The sequence below is a fragment of the Pelobates fuscus genome, chromosome 2, assembly GCF_036172605.1.
Source record: "Pelobates fuscus isolate aPelFus1 chromosome 2, aPelFus1.pri, whole genome shotgun sequence".
Taxonomy (NCBI): Eukaryota; Metazoa; Chordata; class Amphibia; order Anura; family Pelobatidae; genus Pelobates; species Pelobates fuscus.
In genome coordinates, this window is record NC_086318.1 from 434,963,919 (window position 1) to 434,983,695 (window position 19,777).

A 19,777-nucleotide genomic window follows, 5' to 3' on the forward strand; every position below is an offset into this window, starting at 1 on the left:
CATTTTAAACCTCTGGCATGAGAAATGTTAATTGTTGCCATTATTAAATAAAATATGACCATAATAAATTAAGGGGAAAAAAATATAACATTAAAACTAAAATGTTTCCAAATTGAAGTCTGTGCAGTAACATTCCTTTCTTTTCATCCTCTAATGAGAACGGAAGATATATACTTGTTTACTGTGGGCATTTTGACATCAAGGTTTTTGCTGACTGTTTTTGGCAATCCTACATGCCTGCCTGAGCTTTACATGGCAATACAGAGAGGTAAGAATATATAAATATATATACAATTCTATATGCCTACACTCCAGTAGAAAAAGTCTTAAGGGCCCGGTGCTTGTCCGCAAAAATATACAATAGTTGGCAATGATAGCACTCCAAGGACTTTTTAAAGGGTGAAAAAAATAAATCTTAAAGGACCACTATAGGCACCCAGACCACTTCAGCTCAATGAAGTGGTCTGGGTGCCAGGTCCCCCTAGTGTTAACCCTGCCTGCTGTAAACATAGCAGTTTCAGAGTGGCTGTCTCACTGACAAGATGCTGGACGTCCATAGGAAAGCATTTCGGTTTTAATGCATAAGCATTCTGAGCTGACGTCGGCAGTGGGAGGAGAGCTCCCCAGCGCTGGAGAGAGGTTATTGGCTGAATGGGGTTTTAACCCCTTCAGCCCAGCGGGAGTGGGACCCCTGCTGGCACTTTTATGGATGGCTGTTCCGTCCATGTGATCGTGAGGTCCTTGCAAGGACCTCGCGATCACATGACCCATGAGGGCCGGATCAGCAGCAGGGGGACTCCCTGCGATGCCAGGTAAGTCCCCCCCCATCGCGATCGCCGGTGAGCAGGTAAATCCCCTGGACGGCGTGGACGTGCTATGCCGCCCGCCGGCGTTTAGAGCCGGGTCCCCAAGCATGCCTGTCGTCCTTAAAGGACCACTATAGTGCAAGGAAAAATGCTCGTTTTCCTGGCACTATAGTGCCCTGAGGGTGCCCCCACTCTCAGGGTCCCCCTCCCGCCGGGCTCTGGAGAGAGAAAGGGGTTAAAATCTTACCTTTCTCCAGCGCCGAGCGTGGAGCTTTCCTCCTCCTCTCCTCCTTCCTAGCGACGTCATTGGCTGAATGAGCATGCGAGGCAGGAGCCGCATGCATTCAGCCAGTTCATAGGAAAGCATTTTCAATGCTTTCCTATGGACGCTGGCGTCTTCTCACTGTGATTTTCACAGTGAGAAGCACGCAAGCACCTCTAGCGGCTGTCAATGAGACAACCAGTAGAGGTTGGATTAACCCTCAGTGTAAACATAGCATTTTCTCTGAAACTGCTATGTTTATTAAAAAAAATAGGTCTGGGTGCCTATAGTGGTCTTTTAAGAGGTTAAACATACACACACACACACACTATCTATTTCTATCTACTTTTTTCTATCTAATTCTATCTATTTTCTACTACAGTTTGGATCCTCCTGTTCGGTCTCCGGTCTTCTGCCTGTCAGCCAGAGCCGCTGTGTGTGTCGTCTCTGATTGCTGAAGGCTCCGGGGTTAACTACAAGACACAGGAGGCCCGTTCACAGTGCCTCCTGTCTCCTGATATCACGTTTGATGTATTCACCCAAGCGTGAAGACGTCAAACGTGATGAACGCGAATTGGAGGTGTTCCTAGCTTCCAATGTAAACACTGTATTTTCTCAGAAAATACAGTGTTTACATGAGAAAGGGTGCAGGAAGCTATTGTTCTCACCTAAACAACCTCATTAAGCTGAAGTTGTTCAGGTGACTATAGTGTCCCTTTAATAAACAGTGCATGTTAAAGTATTTGCTATTATGTATTTCTTTCTAAATGCCCCCCTTCCTCCAATCTCATTATATAAAAGAAATTCTCATTAATGAAATCTCATTATATAAAAGACATTCATGTTCATAATTCTAAACCAGGTGTGATAACAGCCAATCGGAGTGGTCGGGTGTATGCTGGGAGATTGCTCTATGTACAAGAAATATGAAACGCAGTAGAATAGTTTCTTAGGATGTGGTTTAAGACCAGTGCTAGTCATGTTCTGGCACAGAGACGGCTGATCTTAGTGACCCTGATGTTTGTAACAGCATTTACCAGACATTATGGCTGACTGAGCATGATGAGACTGCTGTCAACATATATAATAACGCTGTAATGTAACAAACAAGACGGCTGCTGATATCTCAGATAGTTCTCAGAATACTCTTGCAACCCGCTTTTTCTCTCCATAAGTTTAAAGGGTAATCCAGACGTGGACCCCTTGCTCACGGTGCCTAGAGAGATATCAGCTATGCCTCACTGATGATGCCTTACAAGGCTGAAACGATCGTCTGGGGTTGCTGTATCTCTCGTGCAGAGAGAACTTGCTGGCATTTCGGATCTGGACTGCCCGTATGGGTGGGACCAGTCTGATATGCTTCAGATATGTTCTCTCTGTAATGGCACAAGATGAGCTAAAACCAGCTTGAGTTCTGAGCGGGGACCCACCGAAGGGCAGGCTATTTCAGCTGCTGTCCGTTCTCAGAATACTCTTGCAACCCGTTTTTTCTCTCCATAAGTTTAAAGGGTAATCCAGACGTGGACCCCTTGCTCACGGTGCCTAGAGAGATATCAGCTATGCCTCACTGATGATGCCTTACAAGGCTGAAACGATCGTCTGGGGTTGCTGTATCTCTCGTGCAGAGAGAACTTGCTGGCATTTCGGATCTGGACTGCCCGTATGGGTGGGACCAGTCTGATATGCTTCAGATATGTTCTCTCTGTAATGGCACAAGATGAGCTAAAACCAGCTTGAGTTCTGAGCGGGGACCCACCGAAGGGCAGGCTATTTCAGCTGCTGTCCGTTCTCAGAATACTCTTGCAACCCGTTTTTTCTCTCGGCTGCTGATATATCTACGTTTATTTTACCTGCACCTTACCTACTCATTTATGCGCCTGTTTACCCAAATGACGCTGAGAGGTGTGAGCACACTAACAATGCAGCAATTTTATGCCCGCTGTAATTTGTGTAATATTAACAGCGCATTACAAGGAAAGCAGCCATTTCATACATCCTCCACATGGCAAAAAGGACACGGTTTTACAGCCATTTGTGGGTCTGCGGTGGCATTGTTCAGCGTTCCCAAGTGTGTTCTTTTTGGCCAGTTGTAAAACATTTACTGAAACCATCATTGTGTTTTGTTTGTGTGTGCACGTTTGAGCAATGTTATTGGTTAGCAATACTTTATATAATGCCTCTTGTTTAAGCTCTCAACGTCAAACATGGTCAAAAGTTCAAAAGAAAAGGTTTGCTTTTAAACAATCCTTTCTTTTTCCAGTCTGTAAACAAAAGTGATTGCAGAACAGGAGACAGGGATATTTACCACTGTAATAAACCCTCACAGACTGAATCAATTACTGTGTGTGGCCACAACACAGACACACAAACAGAGCCACATTAACGCTTTCAATGGTGAGAGCTGTGTTATCGCAACCAAACTGAATTACGGTAATTCTCTCCAGGGACACCTGCCCATTCAGACACTGTGAACCGATCATTTCTTTGTCAGTGAGCAAACGTTTAAAATCAGCAGGGGATCAAATACTTTTTTCCCCTCACTGTACGGCTCTCAGCCTACCAGCGGTGCCCCTGTCCGAGTCTTCCTGAACCAAGCCTTGGACAGGAGCGGAAGGAGCCAGGGCAGAGCTAAATGGCGCTGGATTTAACACTTTAGGGGTTAACCCCTTGAGGTAAGCCAGTGCCAAAGGTCCTCTTTGCCCCATAACAATTTCCTTTTCATGATGTTGTTATAGTGCCCAGAGTGTCAATTTAATTATGTGTACCGGCCTTTGCAATTAATGGATGGCATTCTGTCAATTAGTTAGTTAAACAGAAGCTAGCAAAGGAAAAATAGACATGAATTGGGGCTGTGATTTCCCTCTAGCGAGCACACAGCAGAGCTGCTCAGATAAATTAACAATTACATAAATTATTGGATCACAGAGTGGAAAGAAGCCGGTTCATTAAAAATCTGAATGACAGATCGAAAAACGACACATTGCACCAGCTGGCAGTGATATTTCCTTCTTCCAGATGACAAGAACATAGAGAAAATATACTGAAAATGAAATGATGTGTTTTATTCCATGTAGCATTAACCACGGGGCCATCCAACTAATAAGCAGTACAGATGTAAATGGCCAATGTACTTTCTAGGAAGAGGCTACACATGCACATTGAGAGGAGAATACAACAGGCTGATCTCCTATTGTCTCCATATAGTTTGAAAAGGTTCTGTAACAATCGGTTTTCTTCTTTAAAAAATCTATACATAGACCAAGGTGGATAAACATCACCTTGGTTTTTTTTAACTTAAAAATCTGATTTTGAAAAAAAAATTTTTTAATTAGAATTAGATTTTTTTAATAAAATGCTTTTGGATGAAAATCTAGAGACAGTTTTCTGTTTAACATACAGTATAGTCCACGGGTTATTCAGCATGAAAAAGTGATTAGTTGCAATATCCACGTTTTTGGAAAATTAATTCCATTAATCCAAGGTAATTGAACTTGTGTCTACAGAAAGAACATGCATTTCTTTCACAGTAAAAATAATGACAAATAAACAGAAAAATACTTAGTCCCACAGTTTTTTGGCAAACCAAAATACACACGATGAATGAATTGAATTTAAATTGTTCTCCAAATGTGAGTGAGTAGCCTAACAAACTGGAAATAGCTCTATTTGTTAAAATTTGCATAATCTATGTATTTCTAATGCCGTATAACTGTTAAATTAATCTGAAAAGTTATTATGTGACATTTTCATCTGGTTTCAAATATTAGAGATTATTACAGCTAGCAAGGAGTCTTAGAAATCATGATTTAAATTAGAGTCTTACTGACTAGTAATTTAAATCACGATTGAAATCAAAGTCACCCTGACCTAGACACAATCTGCTTGTTGTAAAATAACCACAATCCAATGAAAAACTTAAAAACATTGAAATATTATCTAAAGTTTAATCTGCCACCACTGATGGTTGATTATATATTTCCTACCTGTTCTATGTTAAATTTTGTATATATTGTGTATTAATATTGTTTTTGTATTTTATTGTACCCTATTGTATCAATGCAATGTTTTGTGGACCCAGGACATACTTGAAAAAAAGAGAAATCTCAATGTATCTTTCCTGGCAAAATATTTTATAAATAAATAAATATCAAGACACTTCATTGGAAAATGTTATCACACAGTTCCCAAAGGTGCTGTGTGCATATTACAGATATATCAAGCCCAAATGGCATGAGAAGGTAATGGCAATGAGTTGGTGAGATCGCTCAGTTGGTAATACTACAATTGTAGTAAATATACAAACTTCGGGGTCAGAGGTCTTAAACCAGACCTGGCCAACTCAAGTTTCCATTTTTCTAAGGTCGATAAAACTGTCAATAACAACACAAGAAAAAAAGTATATCCACCAACTCTTCTTTTAACGCGGGAGGAAGGGATTGTGGAAAGAGAAGTCATCAATGTCCGCAAGAGTTGGAGAGAGGAGCTGCCGCAAACAGAAGATAGCATGTACTGGTCCCGGGTTCCCCCCCTCTACAATGTGAAACCTCCTGGCAGACTGAACAAAGCCACTACCACCAGGCAGAGTAATGTCCCCTCACTGGCCACAGGTAAAAGGCAAGGAGGGGAGAATAAAATAAAAACATATATATTTATTACAATAATTATATAAATTTAAAAAAGCTTTTAGCCCGTAAACCACCTCTTCAATGTAAAACCTCCTGGCAGCCTGCACAAAGTCACAGGACCACCAGGTAATGTAATGTTCCCCTTCCCTGGCCACAGGTAAAATAAAGGGAGGGGGGAAGAATATGGATATCGGCCTAAAAGGTCACAGGTTATCGGCATTGGCCTTAAAACAAAAATCAATATCGGTCGATCCCTAGAAAAAAAGGAAAAGCCCCTCACAAATGGCTGATCGCAGGGCTGGCCATTACTCTTGAAGAACACCAATGCAATATTTTGAATTTCCCAGACAAGCAAGGTAATCTACAAGGTGGATGGCTCGGGGCTAGCAAAGGCTGCTCTCCAGCTTCATCTACATCTCCTATGGAGTAAGGCAGGCTTCCCCAAACTCTGGCCCTCCAGATGTTGCTTAACTACAACTCTCATGATTCTATGAATTAAATAGATAGGCTGAGAATCATGGGAGTTGTAGTTCAGCAACATCTGGAGGGCCGGCGTTAGGGGAAGCCTGGTGTAAGGGCTAGCTGAGATTTGCGAGGCATCATGGGAGTTGTAGTTCCAGAAAATGAATGGCCTACCTACTACAAGTCAAAGTTAGGAGGTTAGTGTTCAGATACACGCACAGCCGAGACAGATGGATATTTACATTAACAGCTTAAATGCATCATATCTCTCTCACTGGAACTCTTCAGATGGAAATACAGTCATTTGAGAATATCATTAGAGAGCCACACAGTTCAAGGAAAGGGTTAAACAGACGCATGATGTAAATAGTGGATGATTGACGATGGAGTGCCGGATACCGGAATATACAATAGGTCACATTAGCAGTACTCCTGCCATCCTTCCAAAATGAAACCAATAATAATTAAATCTTATCACATCTGTCATTCCTGTCTGCTCTGTAATCGGCAGCTAACAGGCTGACGGTATGTATTGTGGCAGGAGAATAAATAGTTGTTTTATTATTTGTGAATGGAGCAAAACGTCAGTGTGGCAGAGTGGGTGTGTGTCCTTTAGAATGCAATAATATGGCTAATGGCAGAGTGAATATATTATTTTTATGTTATTATTTATATAGCGCCAGCAAATTCCGTAGCGCTGTACAATGGGTGGACTAACAGACACGCAATTGTAACCAGACAAATGGACTCACAAGAACAGAGGGGTCGAGGGCCCTGCTCAATGAGCTTACATGCTAGAGGATATGAATATATGCCCTTAAAAAAACAATAATATGGCTACTGGCGGAGTAGTTGTATGTCCTTTGGAATCCAATGATATGGCTACTGGCAAACTGGGTGTATGTCCTTTGGAATCTGATACGATGGCTACTGGCAGAGTGGGTGTATGTCCTTTGGAATTCGATAAGATGGCTACCGGCAGAGTGGGTGTATGTCCTTTGGAATTCGATAAGATGGCTACCGGCAGAGTGGGTGAATGTCCTTTGGAATTCAATAAGATGGCTAATGGCAGAGTGGGTGTATGTCCTTTGGAATCCGATAAGATGGCTAATGGCAGAGTGGGTGAATGTCCTTTGGAATTCGATAAGATGGCTACCGGCAGAGTGGGTGTATGTCCTTTGGAATTCGATAAGATGGCTACCGGCAGAGTGGGTGAATGTCCTTTGGAATTCGATAAGATGGCTACCGGCAGAGTGGGTGAATGTCCTTTGGAATTCGATAAGATGGCTACCGGCAGAGTGGGTGAATGTCCTTTGGAATTCGATAAGATGGCTAATGGCAGAGTGGGTGTATGTCCTTTGGAATTCGATAAGATGGCTAATGGCAGAGTGGGTGAATGTCCTTTGGAATTCGATAAGATGGCTAATGGCAGAGTGGGTGAATGTCCTTTGGAATCCGATAAGATGGCTAATGGCAGAGTGGGTGTATGTCCTTTGGAATCGATTAAGATGGCTACCGGCAGAGTGGGTGAATGTCCTTTGGAATTCGATAAGATGGCTACCGGCAGAGTGGGTGTATGTCCTTTGGAATCCGATAAGATGGCTACCGGCAGAGTGGGTGTATGTCCTTTGGAATCCGATAAGATGGCTACTGGTAGAGTGGGTGTATGTCCTTTGGAATCCGATAAAATGGCTACTGGCAGATTGGGTGTATGTCCTTTGGAATCCGATAAGATGGCTACTGGTAGAGTGGGTGTATGTCCATAGTACTCACACAAAATGGATGCCACCTAACAATTAATACATCATCCACAGCAGTGAAACAGTTAAATGCTAGCAAACTGGAAAGTAAATAAGTTTGGAAGAAAGCTGGAGACACACTGTGATTGTTTTGGGAAGATATTGGTAACAGGGAAGGTTGCTATTAGTACATCCAAACCAGCAATTAGTTGAGGACATTCCAAGTAGTTTATTCAATATTTATGGTCATGTAGTACAGAGCTGATTACAAGTTAGAACAGGGCGATAAGCTAAACAGCAGACACGCAATGTCCTTAAATGTCACTGTTTACTGTGTCACTAGCAGGAGCAATGGCCCCAGTTTGCGGCTGGATGATATATCAAATGCACACACTGCAAACAAGCCTCTCGATTGGGACAGATTAGTACAGGATCTGGTTATGAGCAAATCTGGGTAACTAGCAGACATGCAGCTTACACAAGTCTCATCGTACACAGCCGGCCAATATAGCCAACTCACAGATAATCTAACAAACGTACAACATGTGCGTCACTGCTAGCTGGGAAACGCGCTTGTGATTAGCTTCCATTATAAGGTTATTTGGTGGTTATGGGGTACATTAACCTCAGTTAAGAAACGATTCATTCACACACCTGCCTATAGAACTTCATAAATTCACACACCTGCCTATATAACGTCATCATTCCATATCATACCGGACAGATTCACACATTTATTATAAGCGGCTATCTGTTCTTATTTCATCTAAAGGATTACCTGTAACAGCTTCTGTAAGTATTATTTTAATGTATCTCCTGCCTTCATCTTGCACTATGAGGGCAGCCATCTTGAAGGCCTTTTTGATCAGAAGCACAGCTTATCCGACCAAAAACCATGCTGGTTATTGAGAAGATACACAAAGCATTTAAAAGTCAGACTGTCAAATTCTGCATGCTTTGGAGCAGAAAGACAGCCTCCCACACATGGCCAGGAGATGCACTTAAAGGGACACTATAGTCACCTGAACAACTTTAGCTTAATGAAGCAGTTTTGGTGTATAGAACATGCCCCTGCAGCCTCACTGCTCAATCCTCTGCCATTTAGGAGTTAAATCCCTTTGTTTATGAACCCTAGTCACACCTCCCTGCATGTGACTTGCACAGCCTTCCATAAACACTTCCTGTAAAGAGAGCCCTATTTAGGCTTTCTTTATTGCAAGTTCTGTTTAATTAAGATTGTCTTATCCCCTGCTATGTTAATAGCTTGCTAGACCCTGCAAGAGCCTCCTGTATGTGATTAAAGTTCAATTTAGAGATTGAGATACAATTATTTAAGGTAAATTACATCTGTTCGAAAGTGAAACCAGTTTTTGTTTTCATGCAGGCTCTGTCAATCATAGCCAGGGGAGGTGTGGCTAGGGCTGCATAAACAGAAACAAAGTGATTTAATTCCTAAATTACAGTGAATTGAGCAGTGAAATTGCAGGGGAATGATCTATACACTAAAACTGCTTTATTTAGCTGAAGTAATTTAGGTGACTATAGTGTTCCTTTAAACAAATCTAAAAAAACAAAAACAACCTCTATCTCTATCTCTATTTATTTTAAAAATAATGCGCATAAGTATAAATTACATGTAATCATTATTTTGAGTAAAAATAAAAATGTCCTTTAAAGGAAAACTCCTGGCACCAAAACCACTACAGCCCACTGAAGTGGTTATGGTGCCACAAGCCCCCTTGTGCTGTCCAATAGTAGTCAAAGCATTTCAGTACAGTTTAAAAGCGGAGTAAAAACATGCACATGTAGCTGCACCTCCAGCATTCTCCTTTAGGACAATCTTGTTAGCTCTATAGATCTAAGCAGGGCAATGGAGGACCAGGCATACTGCGCGTTATGTGATAGAGAAATATGGCTTCTCTTGCAGGAGAAGACAAGACGGAGCACTGTCGCCTGAAGGATCCAGGTAACTTGGGCTGTAGTTCTATTGGTGCTCGGGTGGTCCTTTATCTTTCCAGGAGAAAATTTCAATACAGTATTTTTACGTATATTAAGCGTAATTTGCCAACATAATAACAATCTAAACACTTTTTTTTTTAACAACTTGATTACAATCTGCTTTTGTTATGCTTGTAAGAAAAATCTGTTTAATATGTTCAATAAACATGGGAAACGTATCCAGAACGATAACATATGTTAAACTGCAACGCTATAAATAAATTGCTGCTCACTGATTGCAAAAAAAAGTTAGAATTATGTAAAATATATAAGATGATATAGCACATATTATTTTGCAGTATTTGACAGGTGATAAAAGCACACATATCATTTGTGTCACATGCTACACATGTGTGACGACTTATTCAACACATTCACAAGAGATTAGGCATATTGTAAACAGACACTGCAAAATTTTACAATCGGATTGAAAAACAAGTTGAAGTCTTGTTTTAACCCCTTAAGGACCAAACTTCTGGAATAAAAGGGAATCATGACATGTCACACATGTCATGTGTCCTTAAGGGGTTAATGAGAAACCATTATTTTCATTCAAAAGGCACAAAAACTTCCGGGATCGACTCATGCGAAATGTGAATTTGCAAGTAACAAAGGCTGTAAAGGACACATGGCTCAAGGCACCAGCAGGTATGTATAAATGTGGGCACTGCATTAATTGCAGTGGGGTAATCACTGGGGACTATTTTGTCCATCCGAGAACTGCCAAGAGATATCCTATTAAGGAATTTTACAATTGCCAAACGGAATTTGCAGTATACATGCTCAAGTGTCCTTGTGGCCTTGCATATGTGGGGGAGACCACTAGAAAATTTACTGCGAGATTGAGAGAACATAAAAGCAGTATTAGGACTGGAAAATTACAGTATCCAGTTGTTCGACATTTCTCTGAGAAACGACATGCAGTGTCTCAGTTGAGCTACCGTATATACTCGAGTATAAGCCGACCCGAATATAAGCCGAGGCCCCTAATTTTTCCCCAAAAAACTGGGAAAACTTATTGACTCGAGTATAAGACTAGGGTGGGAAATGCAGCAGCTACTGGTAAATTTCTAAATAAAATTAGATCCTAAAAAAAATATATTAATTGAATATTTATTTACAGTGTGTGTATAATGAATGCAGTGTGTGCGTATGAGTGCAGCGTGTGTGTGTATGAGTGCAGCGTGTGTGTGTATGAGTGCAGCGTGTGTATGAGTGCAGCGTGTGTATGAGTGCAGTGTGTGTGTGTATGAATGCAGTGTGAGTGCAGTGTGTGTGTATGAGTGCAGTGTGTGTGTGTATGAGTGCAGTGTGTGTATGAATGCAGTGTGTGTATGAATGCAGTGTGTGTATGAATGCAGTGTATGAATGCAGTGTGTGCAGGGCCGGTGCAAGGATATTTGCCCCCCCCCCCCATATGTCCTGACCTCCCCTCCTCCTCCCTCAGTGGTCCTTACCTCCCCACCCCCGTGTTCCTTCACCCCCCTCCCCCAGTGGTCCTGACTCACCCCTCCCCTAGTGGTCCTTACCCTCCCCTCCCCTAGTGGTCCTTACTTCCCCCTCCCCTCCCCTAGTGGTCCTTACTTCCCCCTCCCCTCCCCTAGTGGTCCTTATCCCCCCCTCCCTCCCATAGTGGTCCTTATCCCCCCCTCCCTTCCATAGTGGTCCTTATCCCCCCCCTCCCTCCCATAGCGGTCCTTATACCCCCCCCTCCCTCCCATAGTGGTCCTTATCCCACCCCCTCCCTCCCATAGTGGTCCTTATACCCCCCCCCCCTCCCACAGTGGTCCTTATACCCCCTTTTTTTATTATTATTTTTTTTATTATTATTATTATTATTTTTTATTATTATTTCTTATTTTATTTATTTTTCGTCCCCCCTCCCTGCTTGATACATGGCAGGGAGGGGGGCTCTCCTTCCCTGGTGGTCCAGTGGCAGTTCAGTGGGGGGGAGAGGGGGGCTGGCAGAGCTGTAACTTACCTGTCCTGCAGCTCCTGTCAGCTCTCTCCTCCTCTGCGCCGTCCGTGCAGCTCCCTCTGTCAGCTCCCAGTGTAAGTCTCGCGAGAGCCGCGGCTCTCGCGAGATTTACACTGGGAGCTGACCGAGGTGCTGAACGGACGGCGCGGAGGAGGAGGAAGCTGACAGGAGCTGCAGGAGAGGTAAGTTACAGCTCTGCCAGCCCCCCTCTCCCCCGGTCTGTATTATGGCAATGTAAATTGCCATAATACAGACCTTGACTCGAGTATAAGCCGAGTTGGGGTTTTTCAGCCCAAAAAATGGGCTGAAAAACTCGGCTTATACTCGAGTATATACGGTATATGGTTTTGGAGACGGTGAAACCCCTGGCTAGGGGGGGATCTAGAGAACTGATGTTGAAACAACGTGAATTGTACTGGATATATGAGTTACAGACCTTATATCCTAAGGGCCTCAATGAAGAACGGGATCTTTTTTGTGATTCTTCTTATGATTTTGCGGGCATCCACCCTGCTATTGTGTAGTTTTATATCTTTATTGTTTTTAATTTTCATTTGTATATTTAGATCTCCATATGTAGCTCTCTGGATGGTCGTTGCGTCGGGATATGGATCTTGGGATAATCCTTGAAGGATATGTAGAAATTTGCAGTGGCCACATTGGACCCTACGCCTTATTCCCTCAGAATACATTGGATAATTGAACGGATAATATTATATTGCCTATTTTGGATGTGCAATTTGTATGTGTAATATGATATGGTTTAGGTCTGTCATGTGTCATTCATTCATTGATGCATTATATTGATGTTTATGATGAATTATATTAGCTGATTGTCTTGTACTGAATGATGTTAAATTTAACATGGGATGTACCTGTATATAAACCGAGATTCAATATTATATTTGACCTATTTATTTCTGTATCATGTGTATATATAATGAATTTGAGCTTTACAATTGTATTTATTCTGTATAAAATTGGTGATATGGTTTAGTAATGTGATATATCTGATATAGTCATATACTTATTGCTTAAACTATGATTTGTGATATTTTGGTTATCTTTGCAATAATTTAAAAATTGTTTTGGAGGTTAATACCTTACATGAGAAACTTTATCTTTTTGATATTGCTAATGATATGGTGGATATTGTTAGCATGTGAATATAATATACTTGTGAGATATACGTATATGACTATGCTGATATATAATATTGGTTCAAATGGATATTGTTTTTATATAGTTCTATGTAAGCAATTGTGTGAATGATCAATTTCCAGTTAGCTTCTACATTGGAGATATTTAATAAACATTTAATGCACTTATAATGATTTTTTTCACTTTTATGGTGTGTTCCTTTAAGATATTGGTGTAGGTGTGTTATTACCAATAGTATTAGTATTTGGGTATAATGAGTAACCCTATATGTTTGTAACCACTTGTCCTTTTCTATGTTTCTAAATTTCTTATTTGGATAAGGGGACTATAATTATACTCTATCACTTTAATTTGTTTCATGCTCGATGATGGGTGCTGTTTTCTTGAAACTGTGGTGAGGTGTCTGCATTGTACAGTACACCTTACGATATTGTTTTAGGTAGTATATTGCCGATATCCGCGATGTTTGCGCATGCGCATGTCACTTATTGTGATTGGAATATATTATCGCGCATGCGCGGTACATGTTAGGTTTTTTCCAGTAACTGTAATGGCGTTACGGACATCTCTATTGCGCATGCGCGCTAGGGCGCGCTATGGCGGATTAGCCGGATAGCTTTTGTTCTTTATGAGCACTACTTGCTAGTAAGTTGGGAATTTTTGGCAATATATATTTTATTGTCTATTTGGGTTATGCACTATCCATGGATATGTTATATGAGGGGGTTGTGACCGAGGACGGAGGTGATGACATCACTTCCAGTTTCGGTTCTTCCCATCATACTGATGGCCATCAGGTGGTTTATAGCTATTTAAAGGGATTTGTGGAGTTCAGATATAATACACCCTTGATAAAGGCAACCAGGAGGTGCCGAAACGTTGGGAGGTTATACTTTTTCCTGTTTCTGCCCTATTAGGCTTGTGAGAACTCTTGGTAATTATTATTGAGTATTGATTTTTGATTTATGCTTTGAGCCTATTTTGTCACTTCATTTGTGTATTTTTGTTATATATTTTGTTTGTATTTGATATTGGTTCATTAAAAAAACAGGCTAGTCATTATTGTGACTTTTGGTGTGCATTCTCTTTCTTATGATGATGTTTATTATTTATATTGGTATTTGAGGGAATACCAGTGAGGATTAGCACCCAGGTGGTTATAACTTTTACTTATTGGTCTCTCCATACTTTATTTATTACATGCTACAGAGGTGACATAACACTTTTTTTTAAAAGGTCAAATACACTCCTCATATGGCTACTAGAGGTGCTTCCTGGGGCAGTGCTGCACATTCAGTATCTCCACCGATGCATGGAAACAATGAACGTTCCTTACAGAAATGCATTGATTCAATGCATTTCTATGAAGAGATGCTGATTGGTCAGGGCAGTGTTTGGCTCCGCCCCCGGCCGGACTCCTTGAATATGGAAAAGCATTGTGATTGGCTAAGATCATCACTTCTGATGATGTCAGATAACGAGGCAGATCAGGGACAGAGCCAGCTACAGCAGATTGAAATAAAGATTTTACTATATTTAGAGGGTAAAGGGGGCTAGATATTATTTCTAACAAATGTTTGTGTCCTTGACCTTACAGTATTCGTTAAATGAATATGCAGGATTTTTTGGCAATGCAATCTGAATGTTAAACGGTAGCCTAGAGCAGAGATATTAACCAACATTATAAGTTACAACCTGTCCTACTGATAACTATTTATATACCAGGAAATATAATTTAGAACAAGACCAATGTTTTTTTATGTACAGGGTATTTCTCTAAAGAGGAACTGCAGGGATTTCAAAATTAATTTCAAATTAAAGTCAAAACAGTCAAACTGAACATATAGCTGACTGGGGGAATTTTTCCAGCTCAGCTATTTTGACCTTAAAAGAACATTATAAAGTCAGGAACACAAATATGTATTCCCAACCCTCTAGTGTTAAATCCACCATTTAGGTGGCTTGCCCCCCTTAAAAGGTAATAAAACATACCTTATTTCCAATCTGCCAGTACTGTCCCCGTCCCGCCTCCTTGGCTGACATCATTAGAATTGATTATCTCAGCCAATCCAATGCTTTCCCATAGGAAAAGCATTGGATTGGCTTAAATGGTCATTGAGGCCGGGCATGGCCAAACGCCGACTTGGTCAATCAGCATCTCTATGGGGATAGTTCAGTGTCTCCATGCACAGTTTGCAGCACTAGCACAGGAAGCACCTCCAGTGGACATCTAAAAATGCAGTGTTTACATTGAAAAGGCTGCATTGACCCACTATAATCACCAGAACAACTACATTGAGCTGCAGTTGTTCTGGTGACTATGAAATTCACCTTAACTTGACTTTGAATTCCCTGCAATTCTCTCTTTAGTTAATAACCCTGTTATTGTTGTTTAAAGACACATGCTGTGAATAGCTGTTATACTCGCAGATACACCCTAAATTCTAAGCTCCTGGAAAAGTGGGACAGAAAGAAAATCAAAATAGTGACTGTTCCACCTACCTAGGGACTCTTGGGAGGTATTGGAGATAGAAATATTGAATGGAAATAAAATAACACAAAACAGTAGCAGTGTTGTATTCTAGCTGAAGCAATACAAAGCTTCCTAAATGAGGTGAAATGTAATTATGTCACTTGGTAGCATTTCCAGACAGGTTTAGAATGCTGCGTGTGTCACACAGTTTGCAGTACAGTAGGTAATGGGTATGATTCACACACAAATTGCAGCCTATAAAAAAGTCATCTTGTGAGCAGAATTAGCTCCGCTCTTTGACAGAATTGATTAGAGGAGGTTGCCACAGACGCACAGACGATAGCTATTAATTAGTAATAAAAACAAATTTCCAGTGACTTTTGACGTACGCTGTAAAGATGTCATTGCCGCTGAATTAAATTGTCCCTCTTTTCAGTTGTCTATTTTTAGAGCCTCGCATAAATATTAACAGTTTTAGAACCAGAGGGTGTATTAATGAGACGCTGACTCAGTTCTCCAGAGAAATGAGTTTTAAACTGATACGAATAACAAAGCTTTACACAGCCTTCACAGGATTAAGTAGCATTGCACAGTTCACTAGAGGGACACCCAAGGATTTGGTTTTCTCTGTAACATTTTACTTATACGGACACTACAGTCACCAAAACAACTTCACCGTAATAAAGCAGTTTTAGTGTGTAAATCATGCTCCTGCAGTCTCACTACTCAATTCACTATCATTTAGGAGTTAAATCACTTTGTTTACACAGCCCTAGTCAAACCTCCCTGCACGTGACTTACACAGCCTTCCTAAACACTTCCTGGAAAGAGTGATTTAATGTTTACACTTCCTTTATTGCAAATTCTATTTAATTTAGAATTTCTTATCCCCTGCTCTGTTAATAGCTTGCTAGACCATGCAGGAGTCTCCTGTGTGTAATTAAAGTTCAATTTACAGAGCAGGAGATTACATCTGATTGAAAGTAAAACCATTTTGTTTTCATGCAGGCTGTGTCAGTCACAGGCAGGGGAGGTGTGGCTAGGGCTGCATAAACAGAAACAAAAGGGATTTAACTGCTAAATGGCAGTACATAACAGTGAAACTTCAGAGGCATGATATATACACTACAACTGCTTCATTAAGCTAAAGTTATTTTGATGACTATAATATCCCTTTAACATTCAGTCATAAAGAACAGTTAATAGTCATTAAATTATTTTTTTAACCCCTTAAGGACCAAACTTCTGGAATAAAAGGGAATCATGACGTGTCACACACGTCATGTGTCCTTAAGGGGTTAAACTACTTAAAACTTACTTTAAAAAAAAAAATAAAAAAATTATGTGTATCAGCAGTATAAAAAGATAATCTATTTTCAATAGCATTAATTAAAAATTGAGTTAATCCAAAGAGGTGGATTTGGTTCTGCATTAGGGAGATGTGGAGACTGCCTCCTTTAGACATTTCGAAACTCAGATTTGATTCAATGCTTTTTGCGCAGCAGTTGGAATAAAACATACACACACACACACACACACACACAAACGCACAACCCAGATACTCTGGTCCACTACAGGGCTGCGGGTTGGCTCAGTGGACCATAGTACTCCAGCATGTGCGCAGTTGCCATCATAGTCTTTATAGTACTAGCTGTGATGTCACACCGTGGCACCCTCACTCCCTCTGCAACATTTCCCTGTGTTTTAAATAAAGCCAGGAGCAAATATAGCAAACCAGAGGCTGCCTGGAAAAAGAAACTGACAGAGGCTGGAACTGGTCGAGTTGGCTCGCCCTTACAATTCTGTCTAGACAAGACACATAACTCGGCTATCTGCCCTAAACCAGAAACACACGTGGATCAGCACCGTCCACACAACCCAACATGGAATAAAGGATGGAAGGGTTACACAGAGGGAGAGGCAGGCCACGGGGCAGCATTGCCCAACCTTTTTTGGACTAAGCAACACTTTAACAAGAGAAACATTCCCATGGCAGACCTACTTTTCAGAGTTTATCAGTGGTTTATAACAATCACATTAAATTGCAGCTGTATTAGAGATGCACACTACATGTACAATACATTCTACCAGATAAGCTGACTTCCTGTTTTAACAATCACAGTTTCAATGCCAACACTTAAAAGGAATTAACGCTTCCAGAAAAGTGACAGTGACTTGATCCTTCACCCCAGCAAACGCTAGTACAGGGTTTACCTGGGTGAAAGTAAAAACGGAGTATTGGGGCTTCAATTCCCATGATACCCCAGGCACGCACATGTGTGCACAGACATCTAATGGATATTCAATATGCATGCATGCACACTCGGAATTCTCTCCTGCAGTACCATACGTGCGCTGTGTGCATACACTGAGTCTTAATTTATTTACCACATATGTAACGTACAGAATAAAGAGGGAAATTAAAGGGACACTATAGTCACCTGAACAACTTTAGCTTAATGCAGCAGTTTTGGTGTATAGAACATGCCCCTGCAGCCTCACTGCTCAATCCTCTGCCATTTAGGAGTTAAATCCCTTTGTTTATGAACCCTAGTCACACCTCCCTGCATGTGACTTGCACAGCCTTCCATAAACACTTCCTGTAAAGAGAGCCCTATTTAGGCTTTCTTTATTGCAAGTTCTGTTTAATTAAGATTGTCTTATCCCCTGCTATGTTAATAGCTTGCTAGACCCTGCAAGAGCCTCCTGTATGTGATTAAAGTTCAATTTAGAGATTGAGATACAATTATTTAAGGTAAATTACATCTGTTTGAAAGTGAAACCAGTTTTGGTTTTTTTCATGCAGGCTGTGTCAATCATAGCCAGGGGAGGTGTGGCTAGGGCTGCATAAACAGAAACAAAGTGATTTAACTCCTAAATGACAGTGAATTGAGCAGTGAAATTGCAGGGGAATGATCTATACACTAAAACTGCTTTATTTAGCTAAATTAATTTAGGTGACTATAGTGTTCCTTTAATTTTACATTTTTTTAGCACAACTAATAGCTAACTTTTTTTTCCCAAGCACAACTAAAAGCTAACATTTTTCACAGACTATTTCCTTTTGTTTTCCCCACAGATTCCCCTCTAAACACATGAAAACAAATCTTAGCATTCATCCAAGAATGACATGCATTCACACACCAACCTCCTAAAAGCTTCTAATCCGTGTCACTGAGCTGCCAGTCACAACACCAGGCACCAAAACACATTAGCCATAAACACAATGTAACAGGGCAGAGGTACACTGATTGTGATCTCAAACCCTGGCACACATTCCCTCATTTAAGTTCTAGCCCAGGTAGTAAAGAGGAAGTCACACCGTTTTTACACAACATGATAGCTCTGTTTATGCGTTATATTAATCCACAAATAGATAGAATCCTCATTCCCGGGTGTTCTACTAGAGACCTGGGAGTCTGAGGGCTCTGCACAGTCTCTTCTGGACAGCGTTCTTAGATGTTCCACTTGGAATCAGTTGAAGCCACAGCCCCGTGTTCTCCTATCACAACTGCCTTCACTGTCTACATCCGTTCTAGCTCCTCTGTCAGTCCTTGGTATTTGTCCATCTTCTTGATGTTATACTGGGTATTGCCACATCCACCACCAGTGCAGTCTTCCATTTATTGTCTACCACCACAATGTCAGGTTGGTTGGCCGGCCCCTATTTGCTTGTGTGTTTGGATCTGAAAGTACAACATGAACTTAGCCCTGTCATTCTCAATTCCCCTTTGGGGTATCTCCCATCTGGACATAGTCAGGTCCAGCCCATATTCGGTGCAGATATTTCAATGCACAACCCAGCAACCTGGTTGTGTCTCTCAGTGTATGCTGCTAACATATTGCACCCGGCTACTATGTGCTGGATTGTCTCAGAGGCCTCTCTGCACAGTCTGCACCTTGGGTCTTGCCTGGTGTGGTAGACCCCAGCTTTTAGATAGAGAAAGAAACACGGTTCACTATGTTTCCGATTAGAAACCTGTTCCCTTCACAATGTGTTACAATGTGTATCCTCTAATTCAGTTGTTGAAGCTTTTACAACCTTTACTTTTTGCTTATCTTGCTAGAACAACAGAGCTCCACGATACAAGGTGTTAACTTCCGGGTTCTATAGCTATAGCTATGTGTAATGTATTTTGCTACAATTGTCCTGAAGAAAATGTATTAGCATATACTTATTTTCATTACTTGTGTATAGGTATATAGAGAGAGGTAAAATCAGGACTTGCTCTGTTTATGCTACTGAGAGAGAGAGAGAGAGATGAAGAGCTTG

The 19,777-nt window shown here is 41.1% G+C and overlaps 1 protein-coding gene across 1 annotated transcript in view; it reads right to left on the minus strand.

Annotated features, from left to right (window-relative positions):
* BABAM2 (BRISC and BRCA1 A complex member 2) overlaps positions 1-19,777 on the minus strand; it is a 259,581-nt gene that overhangs the window by 211,001 nt on the left and 28,803 nt on the right. The window lies entirely within an intron of this gene.